The sequence below is a fragment of the Marmota monax genome, unplaced genomic scaffold (genome assembly GCF_021218885.2).
Source record: "Marmota monax isolate L192 unplaced genomic scaffold, Marmota_monax_Labrador192_F-V1.1 WCK01_AAM20220418_F8-fsc00057, whole genome shotgun sequence".
NCBI lineage: Eukaryota > Metazoa > Chordata > Mammalia > Rodentia > Sciuridae > Marmota > Marmota monax.
In genome coordinates this window covers 11,605,047-11,623,710 of record NW_026693933.1, presented here as the reverse complement: position 1 = coordinate 11,623,710, position 18,664 = coordinate 11,605,047, and the positions used below count along the sequence as shown (strand labels likewise).

The 18,664-nt window shown below is 40.3% G+C and overlaps 1 long non-coding RNA gene across 1 annotated transcript; it reads right to left on the bottom strand.

The window, feature by feature from the left end:
• Positions 1-11,007: 11,007 nt before the first annotated feature.
• LOC131424908 (uncharacterized) lies at positions 11,008-16,232 on the bottom strand. The gene is made up of 3 exons (XR_009228545.1): positions 16,027-16,232; positions 12,162-12,671; positions 11,008-11,531 (listed from the first exon to the last, which is right to left on the bottom strand). It is a non-coding gene; the product is annotated as an uncharacterized LOC131424908 (long non-coding RNA).
• Between the last annotated feature and the right edge of the window lie 2,432 nt (positions 16,233-18,664).

Genomic DNA, 18,664 nt, shown 5'->3' with positions numbered 1-18,664 from the left:
TTGTTCTATGAATAACATAGATTTCATCTATGCTGCTTCTGAAGCTAACAAATTCACTACTTCCTTCTATTACCTGTGGCAACTTAGTTCTGTTGAAGATTTTAGGGTTGAAGTGGGACACACAAAGCCCAACAAATCAGAGTATAGTCCCTAGGTCTATGCTGGCTCCTCATTTGGGTTGTCAATAGCCCTTTTTTTAATGAAGCAAGCACGTTCAATGTGCTCCTGGCTGTGGGCAGACATCCAACCTGAGTTCCAGAGGAGGGTCTTAGCCCATTGGATTCCTTTGGAGAAAATGCAGATTGTTTTGAACATCAATCTGAAGAGTGGTTCAAGAGGTTGTTTTGGGTCCTGGTGAAATTCTCAAAATACATCTGATGACTTTAAGGCCCAATTCTCCTGCAGTGTGATATTTGTCACTCAGAATTTCTAACCCATCCATGTATCCTCCAACTCGTCCCTGAAATGATTAATTTGGGAACCTCAAGCCATCTGTGGCATCTGACTCTACAATATTCTTGCAACCATCAAACGCTCCATGTAGCTACGTCCTTCCTTCCAAGTTTATTTTCAACACATACTGCCATCCTTTCTTTGGATCCTTCATCTAATCACACTCTTCCCAGGAAAAGAGCAGTTATTCCAGCCTCAGGCAGGGCTCTCTGCCAGCCCCTGCAGTTGTCCCTCCTGTAGCCTGGAATGGACTGGAATGGACTGGAATGGACTATTTTCTCACTGCAAGGCATCCAGTTATCCGCACATATCTCTCCCAGTTTAACTACAGCTAATCCAGGAGGATTAGTTCTGGAAGATGCATGGGCATGTTTACCTACTAGGTTTTTTTTTTTTTTTTGGTATGTGCTCAATTATTTAACTCAAGCCTTGTTCTGGGAACATTGTTCTATGAATAACAAAGCCCCAGATCTAATGGAACTTGCAATCCATTTGCAAGAGACAGTAAACAGTTTATCAGGGGCTAAGAAGTGCTAAGAAGAAGAAAAAAATTAAAAAATAGGAGAAAAGACGGGGAGGAGAGTGATGGTATGTATAGAGGCACACACACCTGTGTTACCTGGGGAGGTAGCAGGGAAAGTGTGGCCTGAAGGAGGGAGAAAGCCAAAACGGTTATCTGAAGGAGAGTATGCCAGCTACAGAGAACAGTCAGTTAGTCAAGTGAGTGCTAATTATGTGTGAGGAACACACGAGAGGCCAGTGTAATAGGAAGGGAGAGTGATATCGGGTATCAAGTCATACTGGATATCACCGTGGAGAAGAATAAAATTTTTTCAGTATTGGGGAGTAAACCAAGGGCTTTAGGCATGCTAGCCAAGCTCCCTCTCACTGAGCTACACTCTCAGCCCTAAGAATTTGTTGATTTGCTCGGAGTGGGGAAAGCTATTAGAGGATTCTGAAGAAGAGATTAATTCAGCCAAAACACTACATGCTGCACATATAAGGTAGGTACTAAAAGAAATTCTAAGTTTTATTTTTCTTAATTCTAAAGAAGAGCACCATCCTGCCTTATAAGATTCCTATTTTTTCCCTAAAATATGAAAAGCAAAAATAAAAATCTTGATATGATCATCCTTAGGTCTAGTTTAAACATCGTATGTCTATAAAAAGTTTGATTGTTAGAAATTAAGTCCCCAAGCCCAAGGCTTTAGGCCCTCTACACATTTTACTGCTCAGCAATATTTTTCTTTCTTTTTCATTCCTTTTCTTTTTTTCTTTTAGGTACTGGGGGCTGAACCCAGGAGCACTTTATCATTGAGCTACACCTGTAGTCCTTTTTCTTTTTTATTTTGAGACAGTCTCACATTGTTGTTCAGGGCCTCACTAAATTGCTGAGGCTGGACTTGAACTTGTGATCCTCCTGCCATAGCCTCCAGAATTGTTGAGATTATAGGCATGCACCACTGCACCAGGCTCAGCAATGAATTAAAGAAAAAAAAATTTTTTTACTACAGATATATTCAAATTTAATACAAAATTAGATGGAATACCCAGCTCTAAGCAATTATGAATTCTAGGTTAATCTGTTTCTTCTATGCTACCATTCATTTCCCTCCCTTTTCTTACCTTGAATTATTTTAAAGCAAATTCCTGATATATCTTTTCATCCATAAAAACTTCAATATGTATTTCTAAAAATAAAATCTTTTTTTCCATTATTGCAATATTATTATCACAACTAAAAATTTGACAAAAATTCCAAAATATAAAAAAATTAGTTAGTAATAAAAATTTCCTGGTTATCTCATGAATGCCTTTATTAAAAAAAAAAAGTTTATTGGACCTGAATTAAAATACTGAATATTTGGTTGATAGCCTTGCAAATCTTTTTATTTTTTATTTTTTTATTTTTTATTGGTTGTTCTATCTTTTTATATTAGATTACCCGCTCTCCTTTTTTTCTTTCTTGTCATTTATTTGTTGAAGAAACCTGGTCATTTCCTCCTTAGGTGTACCTTATTTTGTATCTTGTTGAATGCATCCTCATGGAGTTGATGAATATTTTCCACTTCCCCTTGTAGTTCCTGTAGATGGTTATTAGTTCTAGGGACAGGGGCTGTGGGTAGTAGGAGTTACAAAAACACCTCATAGTAGGAAGGGCCCGGAACTTTCCGTTGCCTCCCATCAGGAGGCACACCCTGTCTCTCTTGAGAAGTGAGGATTCCTGGGTTGGTTCAGCTAGAGTCCATGATCAGCCATGATGAAGTTGCTTATAGACCTTTTTTAGTGGCCAGTAGGCAGTGCTTGGCCACTGTCTGTTCCACTGGGGTTCTAACAGCATGATTTTAGTAGAGGTCAAGGTAGATTTGTTTCTAGGCACCACTAAAGCAGCACTGTTTTGCACAACCAAGTTCATGGGACTCCCCAAGGGGAAAAAATGGGAGGGCTTGGTGACCAAAAAATTAGGGGAAAGGTACATTTGAGGGATTCTTCTAGCTTTTGAGTCCAGTGCCCACTCACACCAGAGCCCCTGGGAAATTCTGTTTAAAAGAAATTTGCTCATCATTTCCTTTTTCCTTCTTCAGTGTTAGGGATGGAACCCTGGGCCTCACACACAGTAGGCAAGTGCTTGACCACTGAGCCACATCCCAGCCTGCTTGCCTGTTTAGCCTTTTAATAATTATATCTACCAAATTTATCTGACTGCCAACAGTTTTTTCTTTATAATATTTCTTATTATCCATTGGAATATGTGTTGAAGAATACTATTTTTTTCCCTTTTTTGGTATTGGGGATCAGAGTCAGGGGTGCTTTACCACTGATTTATATCCTTAGTTCTTTTTATTTTTAATTTTGAGACAGCGTCTAAGTTGCCAAGCTGGCTCAAATTTGTGATCCTCCTACCTCAGCCTCATCTAGAACCCAGCCCTTGGAGGGTCAGATCTTTCTATCTTGAGGTCACAGATTAGTTGGTGGTTAAAGGTTAATATCACCATTGGCATGGTGGTGCACATGTCTGTAATCCCAGCAGTTTTGGAGGTGGAGGCAGGAGGATGGTGAATTCAAAGCCAGCCTCAGCAAAAGTGAGACACTAAGCAACTCAGTGAGATCCTGTGTCTAAATAAAATACAAAATAAGGCTGAGGATGTGGCTCAGTGGTCGAGTGCCCTGAGTTCAACCTGGAAACCCCGCAACCCTGCCCCTCAAAAAAGGTTAATATCACAGGCATATTGAAAACTTGATGGTTTCTAACACCCTGCTTTGGCATTCTGGCATTCTCTGGTCAGCAGCCTCAGCTCTGACATTGATCTGAGTGCCACCCCCAATTCTTTATCACTACTACCTTAGAATATGGGTGTGTGCCTGGTACCGCCCACTTAGCAGGAGATGCTAACATTATCACCACTGGTTAATTCTTTCCTTGTGAATCTGTGTCAGCTTGTCATCTCCTTACTCAACCTCCTTAGGAGGGGCATGTTGCTCCCCTGTGCTTGGCACTTGGGTGAGGAGAATGGTGGTGACGTGCCACCAAGGCCACCCACAGGACCTGCCTCCCTTCCATGACAATCTCCAGTCATGGTCTCAGGGCCAAGTCTAGATTGCTTCTGTACCTTCTGAGGGAGAAGTGATTCCACCACAGAAAGAAGCTGTCTCAGAAAAATGGAAGAACAACTTCAAGCAGGCTCTCAATATTTGATGAAGCAACTCGTGAAGGTTATACTGGGTACAGCCAGTCACTCCTGGGTTGAAAAACCCAGTGACTAGAGAAAGGAGGAAGTACTCCTGAGCCAACTTGCTCCTGAGCGGAAGTATTCCAATGTGGATACAAAAGCAGTTACCTCATTCTTGACTCAGCACATGCTGATTTCTGGTACAGAGAACAAAAGTTGAAAATTTAATAGTGACACCTCTCAAAACGTGCCAGGGAAGGGAAAAGAGAGACTCATCAGTTATGGAGGACTTTTTGAAGGCTTTCTCTTAAAAAAAAAAATGGGGGCTGGTATTTGGCTTCTCCAGGGTAGCTTACAGAATGAATGAACATGCATGTGACATTTAAACTTTGCCAGTTGCAGATTTTCAAGGTGCATCACTTGTAGTTTTGGTTTCAGGATTGCTGCTAAAAAAATTTCAAGCCACTCATATGACTATCTACAATTTTCACTGATTTAATTACTGCTTAGAAAAGAAGCCGTCAGATTCATGTGCCCAGGAAAAGCCATGAGCATCGAACACTACATTACTCAAGGTGTTCAAGGCAGAGTCCGTATCTGTCAAAACCTTTGAGCAGCCTTTAGTCTATATGAAGGGGGTTTAAAGCAAATGAAATTAGCTGACTTATTTTGCGGTCCCTTCTTCATAGTTGTGCCACAGTCCGGCTGCAGCAAACTAACGGGGGTGGGGGGTGGGGCGACGAGCAACTTGTGTAGATTGATACAGCAGGAGTGGGAGCTGTTTATTGTAGGACCCGAGGGGTATATATACATTCCACACAGCTTATCTTAATTAACATAAACTAGATACAGCTGTCAACCAATAAGGAATCTCCACACTTAATGGCTCGATGGCGTTACTTCACAAACCACTCCCTCTGGCAAAATGTCAGGTGCCATCTTGACTTGTTTACAGACCCTAACATAGTTGCATGTCGTACAGTATCAAAGAGATCTGCCTGAAGTGGTTTGTATAAAATTTTTAAGTTTAATATATTGTGGGTTTCCATAAAAGGTAATAATAGGAGAACTTCTGTCTCCAGAATATGGAATCACTTTCAAGTACCTGTGGGAGAAAATCTTGAAAAGATGATTAACCCATTTATGGGAGTTGAAATAAACTATGACCTATCTGGAATAAGGGGAAAAAAGATGTGTGCATCTGTTTAAAGTAGTTTTTTTTTTTTTTTTTGATTAGTGGAAATCTTGGCTTACTTTATATATAGTAAACCTAAACTTTGGCAGCATTGTTAATATTCCAGGGACTGCAATTTCTGTGAAAAGGGTTAAAATATGTTTTTTGGTAAGATCAAAATGAGTTTATAGCATAAATGAAAACCCAATTCAAAATAAATGTTGACCAAATGATTCTAAGACTGAGCACTGATATTGGCAGGTACATTATTTGGATATGTTTGGTTTTTTATCACAGTGGGCAAGGACCTTAGCTGTCATCTCCTTTGGCTTCCCCAACATACTGTCCTGGGATAAACCCTTTGACAAGCTAGGTTGGGTAGACATCTCCAGGACCTTGCAGACCCCACTCCAAGTTTATGGGGTCCTCCTAGGGACTCTAACCACTGGGACTGCTCTCTGGGATTTGTCAGAGTGAATTCCATTTCCACAACAATGTTATATTTTTCTCTTTTTAACCTTTATTTTGTTTATTTATTTATTTATTTTTATGTGGTGCTGGGGTCCAATCCAGTGCCTCACATGTGCTAGGCAAGTGCTGTACCACTGAACCACAATCCTAGCCCTCTTTTTTTTTTTTTTTGTACTAGCTACTGAACTCAGGGGCACTTAACAACCGAGCCACATCCCCAACCCTTTTTTGTATTTTATTTAGAGACAGGGTCTCACTGAGTTGCTTAGAGCCTCGCTAAATTGCTGAGACTGGCTTTGAACTCACAAACCCCCTCCCTCAGCCTCCCAAACTGCTGGGATTATAGGCATGTGCTACCGTTCCCAGAGATTAGATGTTTTCTAATACTTGAAGGAAGGTGTCCTGGGTCTTCTAACTAATGCTTTTCTTTCTCCAGGCTGATTTTGTGAATCTGGATCCTTCTGCTTTTTCTTACTTAATCAGAGAAGATGGAATTGCTGTGGAGAAGGGAGAAGGGTTTTATCCAGGCAAATAGCAAATAGTTGTGTTTCTGAACTTGAATTTCCAAAAGGTCCCCACACACCATTTCTAGATCAGCCTCCCATCCCATTCAGCCATTCCCCCCTGGAAGTTTCCAACCAGTCAGCATCCTACAGGACAGTTCTGAGTGGCCTTACACAGACCCAATTCTCTCCATTTTCTCACTTGTAGTTCTCAAGAATAACTGTAGAATGTGCTGGGAGTATGACATCCTGAGATAGGGAAGGACTGACCGACAGCCCAAGCTCTATTCCACTGCAGTCCAGTGGTTCATGTCCCATTGGGTATAAAAACCAGGTCAGGATGCTTTTCTGGGATTCCTCAGCTGTGGAACAGTGAAGTATCTGTGGACAAGACTCTATTCACTCCAGGTTGCCTTCCTGAGCCTTGGGAGATTGCTTGTAATAAATCCAGATCTTCCATTGTCTCTTGCTGCCTGGGTAAGTGATAGAATTGCTTGTGTGACTTATGTGTGGGTGTTCTGTATCCCTAGACTCAAACAAGCTGACACCCAGAGTGCAGTGAAGCTGCTTCTCACACTGTGAAGGTCCACCACGAGGTGGACATCCTTTAGCCAATGGTCTTAAAACGAATGCTCAGCAAAAAAAAAGAAAGAATGCCGGGCGTAGTCTGGTTGGAGACCCATTTTCTGGGTCATACCCTTCCTGATGGCTGGGGAAGTTGAGAGATTCACCCACTTCCTTTGGGCTCAAATTTAGCATTTCCTGAATATTTTCTTTACAAATTATTATTTTATGGTGTAAATTATATAATATCGTACAACCACTTTGGAAGAAAATTTCTCATAGTAAAGATGATTCAGCAATTCCATTTTTAGGTATATATTTTTCAGACTCTCTTGCACATATGTACAGGAGACAAATAAAAGAATGTTTTCCTCAGTATTGTCTGTCCTAGCCATAAAAACAAAGAAATAAACACACCAACCGGGGAAATCACAAATGTCCATTCACAGGAGAATGTGTTAATATAGTGTTCCTTCATTTTTTTCCCTGTTTTTCATTGTGGTCAAATATACACAATATAACATTTATCATTTTTATAAAATCTCTTTTTTTTCCCATGCTGGGAATTGAACACAGGGTCTCATGAATGCAGAGTAAGTGCTTTTACCCTGATCCACATCCCCAGCCATTTTAACCATTTTTTCAGTACAAAGTTCAGTGACAGGAACATTCACATTGTTGTGTCACCATCACCTTCATCCATCTTCAGAACTTTTTTTATCTTTCCCACCTGAAACTCTGTAACCATTAACCAGTAAGTCCCCACTCTCCCCTTTTTCTCTAGGCCCTGGAAATATCTATTTTACTTTCTGTCTTTATGAACTTGCCCATTATAGAGATCTCCTGCAGCTGGAATCACACAATATTATCCTTTTTTTGTGAAGAGCTTATTTTACTTAGCATAAGTAGCATAACGCCTTCAGGTTCTTCTGTATTTTTTAAGGTGGGCTAATATTCTCACACACACACACACACACACACATACACACACACATCATATTTTATTTTATTCATCCATCCACCCATTTATCCATTTACTGTTGCACTTTGAGTCCTTTGGACTATGGTGAATAACACTGTTATGATATTGGTGTACAAATATTTGTTCAAGTCCCTGCTTTCACTTTTCTTAGGTATATACCTAGAAAAGTAATTGTGTGGTAATTTTTTTTTTAGATAGATAGATAGAGAGAGAGAGAGAGAATTTTAATATTTATTTTTTAGTTTTCAGCGGACACAACATCTTTGTATGTGGTGCTGAGGATCGAACCCGGGCTGCACGCATGCCAGGTGAGCACACTACCGCTTGAACCACATTTAAAATGATGCTTTGACCCCATAGCCTCAAATGCTCATAAGGGGATTCAGAGGCCTGAAATCATTGCAAAACTGGAAGCAAGAGTTACTGGTGCATTAGAATCCAATTTTTTTCAGTCTCATTTTCAAAGAAGTCTGGCTTTGCATTTCCCCAGAGACATAATATAACCACCAAGAAAGGAAAAAAAAAAAAAAGAGTAATCATTTGTAAATTTTCCAAGCAGGGAAAAAGCTGCAGCTATACCTCAGTTTTCCACATCAACAGTGTAAAAGCCTGGCACTGGACAAAAAATGAGAAGTGGATGTTTCAACTCCACAAATTTCCAGATGGTGCTAAGAAACCCTGATCTATTAGTGGGAACCCCTGTGTTGGAACTAACAGCCATGGAAAGAGAGAGAATGTGAAAGAAAACAAAAGATAACTAGCCAACAACCAATCAGAAGAGATATTTTATGATCCATCAGAAAGGATGCTAGCAGATAATACATTAGTCACTGACTGGTGGGAGAGTGTGGTCCACATTGAGCCACATGCAGTCACATGCTACATGGTGATTTTTTGGTCAATGATGGATATGCCTCACACTTACCATGGAGATCCCAAACCATTAAATGGAGCTGCAAAAAAACAAAACAAAAAAAATAAATAAAAAAATAAAAATAAAAATTTAAGAAATCACCAGACTGTGGGCCTAGGGCTTGGCATTTTTAACAAGATCCCCAGGGAATTATGATGCTAATGGATACCTTTGGAGAAACCTTGTAGATGTAGCATCTTTAACTTTTTCCTTTCTTTTGTCTTTGTTTTCCAGTTCCTCTTCCAGAAGGCCCTTAAGAATGGGCTCTTTGATCTGGGCATGGTGCCACATGCCTGTAATCCCAGTGACTTGGGGAGGTTGAAGTAGGGGGATTGCAATTTCGAGGCCAATCTCAGCCATTTAGGGAGATCCTGTCCCAAAATAAAAAATAAAAAGGGCTGGGGATGTAGAATCAGTGGTAAAGCGCCCCTGAGTTCAATCCCCAGTTTCAAAGCCCCCAAAGCCCCAAACCAGAGTGGGCTCTTTTTTTCCATTTCCCCTTCACTTGTCTCAGGATCAATTGCAAGTCCCAAGCACAACTGCCTATCCAGGTAGCTTGAGTGTGAAACTGAGAGTGTAGAATGATAAGCATTAAACCAATTGAGCAGCCAGTTTATCCCATTCTCGTCTGTCTGCTTCTCGACAGATTGTACTGGCCACCAGCACATACCTGAGAACTTTATGCAGCTCCCTGTTGCTGGTTGACCACTCAACCATAGATTCATATGAGCCTGCTGGAGTTCATAGCACAGGCTCTAGACCCGCTGATTCCAGTTGGAGTCCCACCTGTGCCACTCACCAACATGTAACCCAGACAAGTTACTAAGCCCCTTTGAGCCTTTCCCTTCTGGTTTGTTCAACTGGACTTGCCTCCTTAGACTTCTGTGCGGATGAAATGGGGATAAATGAGCGTGTCTGGCACAGGGGCTTGTACATAGGGTATATTTCTATACACTGTCATGGGCTGGGAGAATGGCAGGCAGACATCTCTTTATCCTGTACAATCCCTGTTGTTCTGACCCCTGTACTTTGGCTGTTACTTCTCTTTGGAATAAACTTCTGCCACTTCTATATAATTTTTTTTCCCCTGGTACTGGGTGTTGAACCCAGGGGCACTTGACCACTGAGCCAATCCCCAGCCCTTTTTATTTTTTTGTTTTGAGACAGGTCTCACTGCTTAGGGCCTCACTTAGTTGCTGAAGAAAACTTGTGATCCTTCTTCCTCAGCCTCCCGCCCAAGTCACTGGGATTACAGGCGAGTGCCCCTGTGCCCAGCTCCCATATACATTTAACTAAATTATTTTCGGAGCTCTGCTAACGGATCATTTTTTCTATGAAACCTTTTACAGTAGCAGTTACCTTGGCTCCCAGTCATGTTTTATTTCTTTCTCTAGAGTATTGTTATGATTTTAATTCCCTACCACACCAGTTAGGTTCTGATTTAAGTTCTGCCTTTTATTGATCTTGAATCGTTATGTGGGTGTGTTTTCTTATCTCATCTAAAATAAAACTCTTGGAGGCCAAAGTAAATATTTTCTTCCCATAACCGCAGGAAAAATCTGCATATATGAAAGGGGGATAAAAGTTTGCATTGACCAACTTGAAGTAATTTTTCTTGCTTAATACAGGCAAGGGCTGGGTGCAGCTTAGTGGTAGAACACCTGCCCAGCGGATATGAAGCCCTAGGTTTAATTTCTAATCACACACACACACACACACACACACACGGAGTCAAGTCTCTGCATTTTAATTTTATTTTTATTTTTGGTGCTAATGATTGAATCCAGGGCCCTGAGCATGCTAAACACATGCTTTACCACTGAGCTACACCCAGACCTGAATTTTTATATAATTCTCACATATGAATTATATAATTCTCAAAGAACCATGCAGCTTTCTGGTTTATTTAGTCACATATTCCTGTGCATTATAAATACAGAAATAGGAGACATTCACTAAAACCTTGATCCTTTCTCTTCAACAGACACATCCACCTCTGGGGGGCTACCTGAGACCTAAGATAACCATAATGAAGATGTTGGCTTTGGAACACTCATCTCAGCAATTTGCACAGATGGTGGTGTCCTCTCTTAGGTGCAAATGTGTGATAGGGGGATGCCACTCTCAGTCCCAATCCCTTCCAGGTTGGTTATGGATGAATCTGTTGGTAGCTGCCTATGATCACCCTTCTACTCTGAGGAGGGGCACTACCACTCAGCTACACCCCCTCTCTGACCCCCTCCTTCCCACTTTTTTTTTTTTTTTTTTTAAATTTGAGATACAGTGTCTCCAAATTGCTGAGGCTGGCCTCAAACTTGTGATCCTTCTGTCTCTGCCTCCCAAGGAGATGGGGTTACAGTCATGTGCCATCATACCAGGCAGGACATTCTCTGGAAGCAACAGCACTCTTAGCCAGCAGTGGGCAGTCTGTGCTGAATGTGATCACAGCTGCTCAGAAGCAGTCAGTGGAGCATTCCCAAGGGCCTGGGCTGGGGACATTCATATGACACACTCATTTGCAGTTATCTGTAAATTTCCTCTTCGGTGATGAGAGAGCACATAGCTTTCAAATTTCCTTTTCCTTAGTTTTCTTCCTTCTGGGGACACTGTTTCCTTGAAGGCAACTTTTAGGGAATCTTAACCTGGTGGTCGTGGGGCTTGATCTTCTATCCCCAGCCCCTTCCCCTTTTCTTCTCCGAAGCTCGAGATCGTTCATGCAAAGCGCCCTCTAGAGGCCTGCTGTGGCATCCAGTTAAATCATGTGGAGACTCTCACCGCATTTGCAGCCAGCGTGAGCAGCCTGAGTGAGATGGATCCAAGAAAGGGTGAAAGGATCTTTTGAAGTTATTATATTTCTCGTGAATGTAAAATCAATCAATCAATCAATCAATCAATCTCAGTTTAGACTCCGATAATCAGTTTCTCTAGTGCATTTTCACACGAAGTTGAACTAACCTGTTTTGCAACTTTTTTTTTTTTTTTTTTTTTGTAACAGGGATTCAAATCAGGGGTGCTTAACACTGAGCCATATCCCCAGCCTTTTTTATTTTTCATTTTGAGATAGGGTTTCACTAAGTAGGTTAGGGCCTTGCTAAGTTGCTGAGGCTGGCTGTGAACTTGTAATCCTCCTATCTCAGCCTCCCGGAGTCACTGGAATTACAGGTGTGTGGTACCAAGCCCAGCTGTTTTACAACTTTTGAGAACTGAGAATACCTAACTTTCCGTGTATACTCCTTGTTTGTGTTGAGATAATTTTTTCATAAGTTTACTCACCCTGAAGGTTTTTCTTGACTGGTTTGATTATATCTTTTGCAAAACCTCTTACTCAATTTAGGATGGGAAGAAAAAAATCAACCAAATCAAACCAAATAACCACCACTATAAACTCTGGCATCCTGCATACCCCTATGGGTGTTTACCATAAACTTACCTATTATTGGTATAAACCTCTTGTTTGGTCCTGTAAATTGATGAGTGAAAAGAACCTAATTTTCCTTCTTTCTTTACCTCACTTTGCAGTCAAGTTTTACAAGGTTTTCAGGAGGACCAGGATAAGAGATCTACAACTCTGTACCTTGCAAATAGGCAAGATTATTTTTTAAAAAATATGTATACTGGGCTGGGGATGTAGTTCAAGCGGTAGCGTGCTGGCCTGGTATGCGTGCCGCCGGGGTTCGATCCTCAGCACCACATACAAAGATGTTGTGTCTGCCGAAAACTAAAAAAATAAATATTAAAAAATTCTCTCTCTCTTTAAAAAAAAATGTATACTGAAAATCAGGCCCAGCTTTCACACTGAGCTACATTTCAGTTCTTTTTATTTTGAGACAAGATCTCACTAAGTTGTGGAGAGTCTTGCCAAGTTGCCAAGGCTGGTCTTGAACTTGCAATCCTCCTGCTTCTGCCTCGAAGTTGCTGGGATTACAGGTGAGCAACATACCTAGGGGGAAAAGGTAGATTTTGAAGGAAGATTACTTTTAAAAGATGGCTCTCAGCACTGTACTTCAGAGCCAGAGCCCCAAAACCGGCCTAGCAATGCAGAGTGGCTTAGATTGAGGAGAGAAATGACCCAATGTCTTTTAGTCACGAGTTGTTAACAATCACCTCCAGGGAGAAATTCACATTAGTTTAACCAACATGGTAGGCTTCCAGTTCAACTCAAAAAACCTGATGTTGCCAAATAGAAACACAGGCCCTTAGTCATTTCTCAAGTAAAATGAAATAAAATTGATTGTCTATAAAATATTTATCAGATCTAGGCTAGTGCTTGAATTATAATATCTCCTACAGACTTTAAAATATCCTCTCTCTGCTTATTTCATTATTGATTAGGAAGACAAAATTTTTACTTAATGCAGCGACTATAATGTGTTTACTGGAATTAATTTACTCACCCTTGAGGATTAATTTAATTTCCTTATGATAGCAATTTTTTCTGGGACTTTTTCCCCAAAGGGTCACATCCAAATTTATTAGACTGTTATATGGGTCAAAATAATTTGGATGTAACTGAATAATTCATACCTGTGTTTGCCAAGCCTGGCTGCCCTTCAGAATTACTCAGGAAGTGTTTTAAAAAATATGTATTCTCAGGTCCTACCCTCGAACCAGTGAAGCAGAATGTCTTAAAGTGCAGGCTGGGAATTCTTCCATTGAAAGATGCTCCCCAGAGACTCAGGTGCAGCTGAGTCCCTCCTCTGTTGGTGCATGAAATTTTGGGAACTAATCCCTATAGTTCAGTCTAGGTAATTTTAAAATAAAATACTATTGTCATTCAGTGTAAATTTTTCTTTTGCTAACACCATACCTCCTTGTTTCATTTCATCTTCCCACCCACTAGAATTGCCTAAGTTCCCCTCTCTACATCAGAAGTGACCAGAAGAGGAAGGGAAAACACAAGATGAAGGAGGTTTAGAGTGGAACTGTATTGTCTCTGATGTCACAGTAACCAGAGGAGCCAGCTAGAGCAAGCAGAACAGCCACCAGACAAAGTTTTCTCTCTTCCACCTTCTGGGTTAGCCTGAACCAAGCTCCTTGAATTGGGTTCACTCCATTTGGGTGGTTTCCTGCTATAATCTGTTTTTTTTTTTTTTTTTGGTACCGGGATTAAACCCGGGGGGGTGGGGCTTAATCACTGAACCACATCATCTCCACCTCTTCTTTGTATTTTATTTAGAGACAGGGTTTCACTGAGTTGCTTAGCACCTCATTAAGTTGCTGAGACTGACTTTGAATTCATGATCCTCCTGCCTCAGCTTCCCTAGCCGCTGGGATTATAGGCATGCTCCACCTTGCCTGGCTATAGTCTGGATCTTAAATGTCCCCTAAAAGCCCATGTGTTAAATGATTGGTCCCTAGTGTGGTGCCATTAGGAGATGGTGAAAATCTTAAGAAATGGGTCCTAGGGGGAGTTCTTCAGTTCATTGGGGGTGTGACTTTGAAGGGAATGCTGGGACCTCACCCATTTTTCTTCTCTTCTGCTTTCCAGATGTGGTTCAGTGGTTAAGCCCCCCTGGGTTTAATCCCCGTACCAAAAAAAACCCAAAAAAACCAAAAAAAACAACAACAAAAAAAAACAAATCAGACTATAGCAGGAAACCAGTCAAATGGAGTGACCCCAATCCAAAGAAGCTCAGCAGTTTTGCTCTACTGTCATGGTGTGCAGCCTTGCCACAGGTCCAAAACAGTGGGGTCAATGACTATTGATAAAAATCTTCAGAAGTGGGAGCCAAAGTAAACATTTTGTTTTTTGTAAGTTGATTATGTCAGGTATTTGTGACAGTGATAGAAAGCTAACAGTCTCTGAAGTCCCTCAGAAAAGCTTCCTAGCCAAATGCAATGGCTCATCCCCGTAATCCCAGCAGCTCAGGAGGCTGGGACAGGAGGATTGTAAATTCAAGGCCAACCTCAGCAATTTAATGAGGCCCTGTCTTAAAACAAAACAAAACAAAACAAAACAAAACAAACAAAACCCCAAACAAACCAAAAAGAAAATCAAAAAGGGCTGGGGATGTATTTCAGTGGTAAAGTGTCCCTGAGTTAAGTCCCCCATATCAAAAAAGAAAAAAGGAAAAAAAGAAAAAAAAGCCTCGGAGCAGAATTCACTGTATTCAGTGACACGAACTGGTATCTGGCCACAGGACTTGAAAAACCTGACCTGTAAAGTTAGTGGATGAGAAGAGACACAGTTGTACCATTTCAGGACTATAAAGACTAAAACGACTGTTGAAAAACCAGCCTCTACCTCAGAGCAAAGCCTGTCCAAGGAAGGGACATCACCTTTGTCCTTGGAAAGACCCACAGAGCACTCCTAGGCACATTCCCACCCTGCTAAGTTGTTTATCTACAAATAACAGGAGAGATCTGCTGCTCCAGGTGTCCTTGACTCAGTCAGGCTAGGTGGAGACCCATAGTAACCCCCTAGCAGCCACCAATCAGCATGAGACAGGGAAATACCTGGGATGCCAGATGACCCTCCCAGTAGTTTATGGTGTTGGGAAACCAAGTAATTCAGCATGAACACCCCTCTTGGCTTAAACCAATCAGTTCAAATGAATACCCCTTTTGTACTGACCAATCACCCCTACCCAACTTGTTCCCACCAGTGAATGTGCTAATCATGTTTTAGAGTTGTTATTTGATTTTCCCGCGGTGTGTGATGATTTGCTAAGAGATGCTATGATGTATGTGAAGTCCCTGCCTTCCCCAAAGAGTGTATAAAACTCCTGCAAACCCCGGGCTCGGGGCCTCTCAGCGACACCAGTTGCTGTGTGTGCACGGAGGACTGAGCTAGCTCGCAATAAACACCTCTTTCTTGCTTACATCGATCTTGGGTCTCTGGTGGTCTTTTGGGGGTCCCGAATTCGAGCATAACACCGTAAACATAATGATAACAAAACAATCCTAAGTATCATTTTTCTCCCCTTAATGCCAATGAAAAGTTTTTCTTTACTGAATGAATCCCATCTATTTTGAACTAAAAATCAGTTTTCTGGCTTGATCATAGCATAAGAAGTAAATCACATTTTAAGGCATGCATTTGGGGGCACACAGCAAGTCCCGGTGGTATGAAAGGTACATGGTAAAACATACGGCTCTTCATGTTTTCCAGGTTTTGTTCTTTAGAGACTTTCACTGAGACCAGGTTCTCAGCTTTTCTTTGAAAAATATTTTATGCCCATATCATATACTGGTTCAGAGATGTATAGGAACCCCCTTTAAAAAACCAGCTGTTTCCAGCCTTTGCTTTTTATAAAAACTGCTCTAATGAAAGATCCATGTATCTAGATACATACCTGTACCTGTGTCTCTGAGTCCACGGAGCGGAATATTTGAAGGAAAAAATTCTGGAAGTACGCTTAGGAGCTCATTGGGCTTTGATAGATAGTTCAGATTGCCCCCAGGGGGTTGCCCATCTCACAGTCCATGAGAGCCGCCTTATTGTATGCCTTTATTGTTTCTAAATGTTTTTTATTGTTTTTTTTCAAGTTGTATAATACATCGTCTGCAGGCAGACAGTTTTACTTCCTAATTTCCAATTTTAATGCTTTTTTTGCTTTCATTTTCATTAGCTAATAATTCTAGGGCAATGCTAGTGAATAGAGTGAACAACCTTGTCTTTTTCCTGACTCTCCTGGTGAAGCTTCCGTTATTTCCTGTTAAGCATGAAAATGAAAAAAGAAATTTTTCTTTAGTGAAATAAAAAAAAAAATCAGGATTGAAATAGTAAGCTTTACCAAATGCCTTTTTGAATCTATACAAATTATTTTATCTTTTGAAAATAATTTGCTACATTACAGAAAGATTGTTCCGGAAATCCAAGACTTCTGATTGCCCCAGATCTATCAAAAAAATGTCATGGTTAAACATCATTTGTAATACAAAAAAAAAAAGGAAAAATAGAAACTATAAAAACATTTCTCAATGGGGAAATGGTTAAATAAATCATAGCACTTTTATACACCAAAGAGCTATGCAGCTCTTTAAAAAATAATAAAGTAAATTAAATATGCCAAGATGGATCAATGTGAGATCTGAAGTCAAGTAAAAATGTCAAGTGCAATACAGTGTGTGTTCTCATTTGTGTAAATAAGAAATAGGGACATGCATGTAAATATGTATGCATATGCAAAGAAAAATTCTAGAAAGACACAGGGTATACTGTTAGTAATTATTTATTTACTTCTTGATGAAGGATAGAAGTCTGTGATTTGAAATATTCTATTCTGTGCTTGAGGAATTTTTTTTTATCATTTTTACTACGTACATTTGTTCTTTTTTTTAACTTTTGTTTTTTAAGAGAGAGAGAGAGAGAGAGAGAGAGAGCGAATTTTTTAATATTTATTTTTCAGTTTTCGGCGGACACAACATCTTTGTTTGTATGTGGTGCTGAGGATCGAACCGGGGCTGCATGCATGCCAGGCAAGCGCGCTACTGCTTGAGCCACATCCCCAGCCCACATTTGTTCTTTTTTCATTGAATATAAAATGTAATGGTTAAAGTTATTTTTGAAGAAAAAATTTTGTTAAAGGTTTAAATACTGTTTAAAAGTTAATAATAGAAAGGAGCAAGATAAATGATATTAAATGTAACTAATTATGGGTAAAATTTGTTCTGGGTAGGACTTTTATCTTTCTTCTTCTTCTTCTTCTTCTTCTTCTTCTTTTTTTGCTTTACTTTTCTCTACCCTGTCCTGGCTCTATTGCCTGGACCTCTAGCGCCAGGAATTTTCTGTTATTCCCCAAACTCCCCAGCAGTAGGAGCTTACTCCCCCTGGGCTGGCCTCAATCTCGCATCTAGGGAAGTCACTTTTTTACAGTAATTGTTCTCTGAATAGAGCTTCCCACAGCCAGTCTTTTTTTTTTTTTTAAATTCATTTGTTCTTTTTAGTTATTCATGACAGTAGAATGTGTTTTAATCATGACAGTAGAATGTGTTTTAACATATCATACATACATGGAGTATAAGTTTCCATTCTTGTGGTTGTATACACGTTGTGGAGTTACAATAGTCATGTATTCAGATATAAACATAGGAAAGTTATATCTGATTCATTCTACTGTTTTTCCCATTTTCACCCCTCCTCCCTTCCCCCCATTCCCTCCTGTCCAACCCATCGAACTCCACTTCCTTCCCACCTCCAGCCTATTGTGAATCAGCATCCACATATCAGAGAGAACGTTTGGCCTTTGGTTTTTTGGGATTGGCTTTATTTCATTTAGCATGATAGTCTCCAGTTCCATCCATTTACTGGCAAATGCCATAATTTCACTCTTTATTGCTGAGTAATATCCATTGTGTATATGTACACCATCTTTTCTTTATCCATTCAACTATTGAAGGACACCTAGGTTGGTTCCATACTTAGCTACCAAATCCAGTCTTAAAAGCAAACCAAAACCTTTTTGGCTTTATACTGGCTAATAGGGACTCTTTTAACCTGGATGAACAATAAGGAAATGATTAATTAAACTGGGGCCAACAATATGGTGACACATGCTTTTGTTACAATTATGATTATGGAACTTGTAACAGGAGCAGATGCCTGCCATTATAAGTGAAAAGAGCAGATGACCAGATCTCATACACATTATGATTTTGACTTTGCAAAAAACAAAAGGGTAGAATGATTCCATTAGGGTGATGAATTTTTCCAAATGTCTTCTAATGTTGGGGCATTACATCCATTATTTTATCAAAAGATTAAAACATAAAAAGGAGGCAGTAAGAGAAATAATTTTAAGGCCCTGCTCTGGAATAGAAAAATAAATTTTCTTTTTTCCTTTCATGTTCTGATGTGGAGAAGGGAAGTGCCCAGGTTCAAGGCCACATGTAGCTAACATTCAAGGCAGGCCTGTTGTTCTTATTTGCTCTTCCAAGCAAATGAATTGAGCTTCTACCGTGGCAAGGCTGGGCACAACTCTGAGTACGAAA